At 30.6% G+C, this 5,627-nt stretch overlaps 1 protein-coding gene across 1 annotated transcript in view; it reads left to right on the top strand.

The window, feature by feature from the left end:
* Positions 1 to 2,504: 2,504 nt before the first annotated feature.
* LOC106678520 (ankyrin repeat and protein kinase domain-containing protein 1) overlaps positions 2,505 to 5,627 on the top strand; it is a gene marked incomplete at its 3' end in the record, with an annotated part of 10,383 nt that continues 7,260 nt past the window's right edge. The window contains exon 1 of the mRNA XM_024360729.2: positions 2,505 to 2,561. The remainder of the gene's footprint in view (positions 2,562 to 5,627) is intronic.

Genomic DNA, 5,627 nt, shown 5'->3' with positions numbered 1-5,627 from the left:
TTAACATGTTAAACCAAAGATCATGAATACCCCTCATGTCTAGTCAAGGATTTCGTTTCGTTGATGCTTTAGAAATGCCTAAGAATAGCCCCATTTCTAGCGAGCTGGTCAGCTTTCTCATTACTGGTGATGCCCTTATCCCCTAGGGATCCAATTTGCCATTGTTTGACAAACGTATAGAGACACCTTTATATTTTTGATCTCCTAAAACCTAGTAATGTTCACATTCGCAAGTTTAGCATTGGCCCGAAGATATAGTTTTAAATGTCTTAACTAATTATATTATAGAAAAAATGTAAATTCAATGTAGTAAATCTTAACCAATATAAGAAATCGAGTTTTTTCGTTTTCATATTTAGAATATTGTATTCATAAAGTCCAATATCATGGCTATTAATTTAAATCTTACCTCAATAGCCCTTTGGATAAAATTTCACTTGCCACTTTTTTATTCATATGTAAATGTCATAAAAACTACTACCTTACGAAGATAAGTGTCATAAACTACTTTATAGTAAGTTAAATTTTCTTTATTTTGAGGGTTGGCTGTCTTATGGGTCTAGAGATATATTTTTCAAAAATCAAACATTTTATACGAACAGCTAGAAATTAAGATTTTGTGAATTTATTTGTCAAATATCATATAAACTATTACTTCTACAAAGATAAACGTTATAAACTATTTTATAGTAAATTTAACTAGCTTTATTTAAAGTGATACCAGACATCTGTACGTCCTTTGGTTTCTAAAATAAAGTTTTTCATAGATCAAACTTGTAGTCCGAACAACTATAAATAAATTAATTTTAGCAAATATCATGAAAACTAGTATTCTAGGAAGGTAGAGGCCATAAAATACTCTATAGTACATTAAACTAGCTTTAATTTGAGTGCTAATAGAGATCTATACATCACATAGTTCCTGAGATATAGACTTCTCAAAATAAATTCAATAACTATTAATCTTTCATTACATTTTTTGAAATGTTGCTTTTTAAAAAGCTGCAAGTGGAGAACTATTGGACGTAAATAACTCTATCAGGGCTAATATTTTAGCAAGTTTACTCTTCTTTAAATAATATTCATTTAGATTTTCTAATGTTGGTAGTATTTTTTTAGATATAGAGCTCCGAATGAAAATTAATGTTTTGAAAAAGCTGCCATTTTTTACTCCCCCTACCGATACTTGGCAGACTTATCAGTTTTGACTAGAAATTATACTTTGTTTTTCATCAAAGTGATCAAAAATTGGGGTGAAATAACTGCCTTTTTTTCTTCCCCGCTCTTGTGCTAACTGGGGTTGCATTCCTCCTTCGTATCTACAGGAACAGTACCCGGTAGAATAGAACCCTCCTTCTAGAAGTGGAGGGTTTAGTTATTAGTAGGGATAGGATTTTTATGAGCTAAATAATCTGAAATATGTACATATGTACATAAATATGTGCTTATAAATTGTCAAATATTTAAAAAAATATGTATTTATAAATTATGTATTATTCAACAATATAAATTTTAATTAATTAGTAAGTTTGTAACTTAAAAAAAAGTTACATAAATATGTATTTATTATATATTATATGAATAATATTTTAAAGAAATTATGTTAAAATATGTACTTAGAGAAAACATAGCTGTTCAATAACAAGATATTAATTAGTAATTGTAATTAAACTAGGGGAGTGAAACAAGACTAAGATGAGAAAGGACCATGAGAAGGGGGGAAACAGAGAAATGGATTGAGGAGTAAACAAACAAATTATAGGAAAATGCTACAGGAATAAGACCCTTGCTCTTTTTAATTGATTCTGAGAAATTCTCGTTGTAATTCTGGGTGAAAATCTATTATTGCCCCTGCTTTTAATTTGTGTTCAAAGATGAAAATATAGAATTTTTACGCAATATTTATGATAAATGATAAATTTCACCTTTAAGTTTCTTGCGTTCTCTTGAACTTTACGTAGTTGCTGCGAAAAATGTATTTACAATTGAACAAATAATTTAAGGAAATACATGCTTCAGGACAAAATATCTAAAAATATGTAAAAAATAACAAATTTTTCAGAAAATATGTGAAATAAAAATGGCTTCTTTTGGCAAGAAATTTCTTGAAACATCGTTAGTTAGTAAGGAATCGAATATATCATGGTCAGGTAAAAATATGTGAAAATATAAAAATCCTATCCCTATTATTAGTAAAATCCTATCCCCCAGGGATCCAATTTGCCATTGTTTGGGAAACTTATAGAGGCTCCTTTATATTTTTGATCTCCTAAAACCTAGTAATGTTCACATTCGCAAGTTTAGCATTGGGCCGAAGATATAGTTTTGTATGTATTAAATCTTAACGAATATAAGAAATCGAGTTTTTTCGTTTTCATATTTAGAATATTGTATTCATAAAGTCCAATATCATGGCTATTAATTTAAATCTTATCTCAAGAGCCCTCTCGGCTATCGATAAGAGCTTCTGATATAAATTATTGCGTTCTTGGACGAGACATCAGTTTCGGTCAGGATTATACAGACGGTACGGGCTATAACCGCAGTAATATTATTTTGCAGTAAGTAATTTGAATGTATATATTACAGATTATAATACAATACAAGACAAAGGTTTACATTATAGATTTCTATTTTGAGAATTTATTATTAGAAGATACTTTTTTTTTTTTTTTACATGCACTTAACTAAAATGAACAGTGAAGTCTCAGTTATACGAATATGAGGGGGTACCAAAAAATTATGGATGTATATTTTTGAGAATTTTTTTCTCGTACTTAGTAGGTACATAAACATATGTTGTATGCAGTTGAAAGAAAAACAATTATTTATTGTATAAAAATTTAATTTATCTTTAATCCGAATTTTTTAATTTTTGACAAAAAAAATTGTGTTATGTTTGTTTGTTTCATGTTGCTTTTAGCTGAAAACATCATTCTTTCGCATTCTGTTAAGGTGTTAGATTCCTTTTCGCTAATTTATTTCGCATATATAAAACGTTTTACAACTTCAAGTGCTTCTGCAAAAGATGGAAGAGGCAAAGGATCTTCGTCATCTGAATCGGAATCGTCCGAGCTTCCTTCAGTTGGGGTTGGGGCAATTTCTACGATTATGGCTTCGTCGCTATGAGGGCCAGATTGTTGTACTATACGAAATTTTCGAATGTAATGTCGGAAGAACATTCGACCACTCCGGAGGGTTTTTGAAATCTTCTACTTCTTCGGTGGTTTCTTCCTGTCTCAAATCGTCTAGAGCGATCCTGCTTTACGGGAGCACTTTTCGATAGTAGTAAGCTGAACAGCATAGAAAGATATTTTTTTTTGCTCATGATAGTAAATTTTTTTTTAGGTTTTTCCTATAAATTTACTTCAGGCGTTTTATTTTGAATCTAAAGTAGGGAGTAGAATATAAACATAAAGAGTCATTGGGACCGGATGTTATTCGCGGAAAAAAAGTTTACTGTTTCGTTTTTCACGGAATTTTTCGTCCTTTGGCAAGCCACAGAAGAAAAAAAATTCGTAGAACTGAATAAAATTTACTAATATTTACATAAAGCGGGTCCAAACTTTTCTTCGCATAACTGAATGTTTCGTAGAACTAAGTTTCGTATAAATGGATAATTACATACATATAATTAAGGGGTTTTTGTAGGGGATTGAGAAATTCTTCGGATAACTGAATGTTTCGTATAAGTGAGTTTTGTTTAAGTGAGACTTCACTGTATATACTTGAAAGGACTGAATTTAAATCGTTAACAAGAAGGTTTAACCAAAGGCTCGCACATTGAAAATATAAGCCAGTTTCGAAATTGTTATCTCTGAACATTTTTTGGATGCCACCATTACCTTCCTAAAAAATAAATTACGACCCAACTAATGCATCACAAACACTACAGGCACACATAACATCTATTGAAGAATGGTGTAAAAACTGGAGAATCAAAATAAATCCTGAGAAATCCCACCAGATCACTTTTACTCTCCGTCGTAAACCTCTGCCCTCCTGTCCTACAGTATCCTTTCTAGATACACTACTAACGCCTGTTGAACAGATTCGATACTTAGGACTCCATCTTGACAAGAGACTTACTTGGAATCCACACACAAGACTGAAACGACAAGAAACCGCTCGTAGATTCCGATTGCTACAACACTTACTAGACAAACGCTCTAAACTTCCCATTCACTACAAAAAATTAGTATACACTACAATAATCAGACCAATTTGGACATATGGAATTGAGCTCTGGGGCTCCACCAAACCATCAAATTCTTCCCGCATCCAATCGTTACAATCCAAAATCCTACGTAAAACCCTTGATGCTCCTTATTACGTCACAAATAAACTCATTCATAAAGACCTTAACATCCCATTCGTTGCAGATTTGACCCAAACCAGATATGCGTCTTTTTATTCCAAACTCTTTAACCATCCTAACCCATTAATTCTTAATCTTTCATCCTTAACAATCCCTGATAATCCTCCGAGGCGTCTGAAAAGAAGATGGCCACGAGAGCTTCTAGTTTAAATTAATGTTTGAAGTACCACCAATGGGTGGTTCCTTCCCAAGATTTTCAAGTGTATATGAAACATACTACATATTTACTTATTGTATTATTTTGTACAGTTGTAAATTACAACAAATAAATAATAAAAAATAAATTCACTGAGTACACCTATGCTCAAGGGCGGCACTCAGGACCTAAACTAAGAGGGGGTAATCCATTACCAATCAGGTTGCGACATTTTAGCACGGAAAAGGCGAATGAAAATACAATTTTAAGAAAATTAATTATAGCAGTGCTTTATTAGTCATTTAATTAAAAATAAATTGTCGAAAGATAGTCCGGGTGGCTGTCAATAAAGTTACCTAAATAGTGGATAAAACTATTTGTTGTTAACTAACGTTTCGTCCCACTTTGCAAGGCTAAATGAAAACAAGATACAAACATTGTAACATTTGAAAGAACATTAAAATAAATATACAGAGAAAATACGAAAATATTTTTTTCTAATATATATATAAAAGTAGTAATAATAATTTAAAGAAGTATACATATAGGTGGACTAGAAACTAGTCTCTAATTTGGATTATAGTATACTAGATTAGATTATAGTATATCTATTAGTAATATAATAATATAGTACTAGATCTATTTATAGATATATTAGATAAGCTAGTTAAATGTACTATAAATTAATTTATTAAGTTTATCTTCGTAGGAGTAGTAGTTTTCATGGTATTTAACAAAATGAATTTTCAAAATGTTGATTTCTAGCTGATCACAGAAAACAATTGATTTATGAAAAAAATATCTCAGGAACCATAAGACTTACAGATGTCTGCCAGAACTCAATTAGAGATAATTTAACTTACTATAAAGTAGTCTATGACACGTTTCTTCGTAAGGGTAGTAGTTTTTATGTTATTCACATATGAATATGAATTTTGGTCAACAGAGAGAAATACTTTATTCATATATGCTGCCTAAATACATTAGGTTGCTATCTGACACAGCGTACTTATCAATCCGTAATCGGACATATTTACATTACATATTCATGGTATAATCATAAAAAAAAGATATACAATAATAGAATATAATAAACAATTTTTTTTTTTTTCA

This window comes from Halyomorpha halys, unplaced genomic scaffold, assembly GCF_000696795.3.
Source record: "Halyomorpha halys isolate HHAL.00 unplaced genomic scaffold, Hhal_1.1 Scaffold145.1, whole genome shotgun sequence".
NCBI lineage: Eukaryota > Metazoa > Arthropoda > Insecta > Hemiptera > Pentatomidae > Halyomorpha > Halyomorpha halys.
The sequence above is the reverse complement of the archived record's forward strand: the minus strand, read 5'-3'. Positions and strand labels throughout refer to the sequence as shown.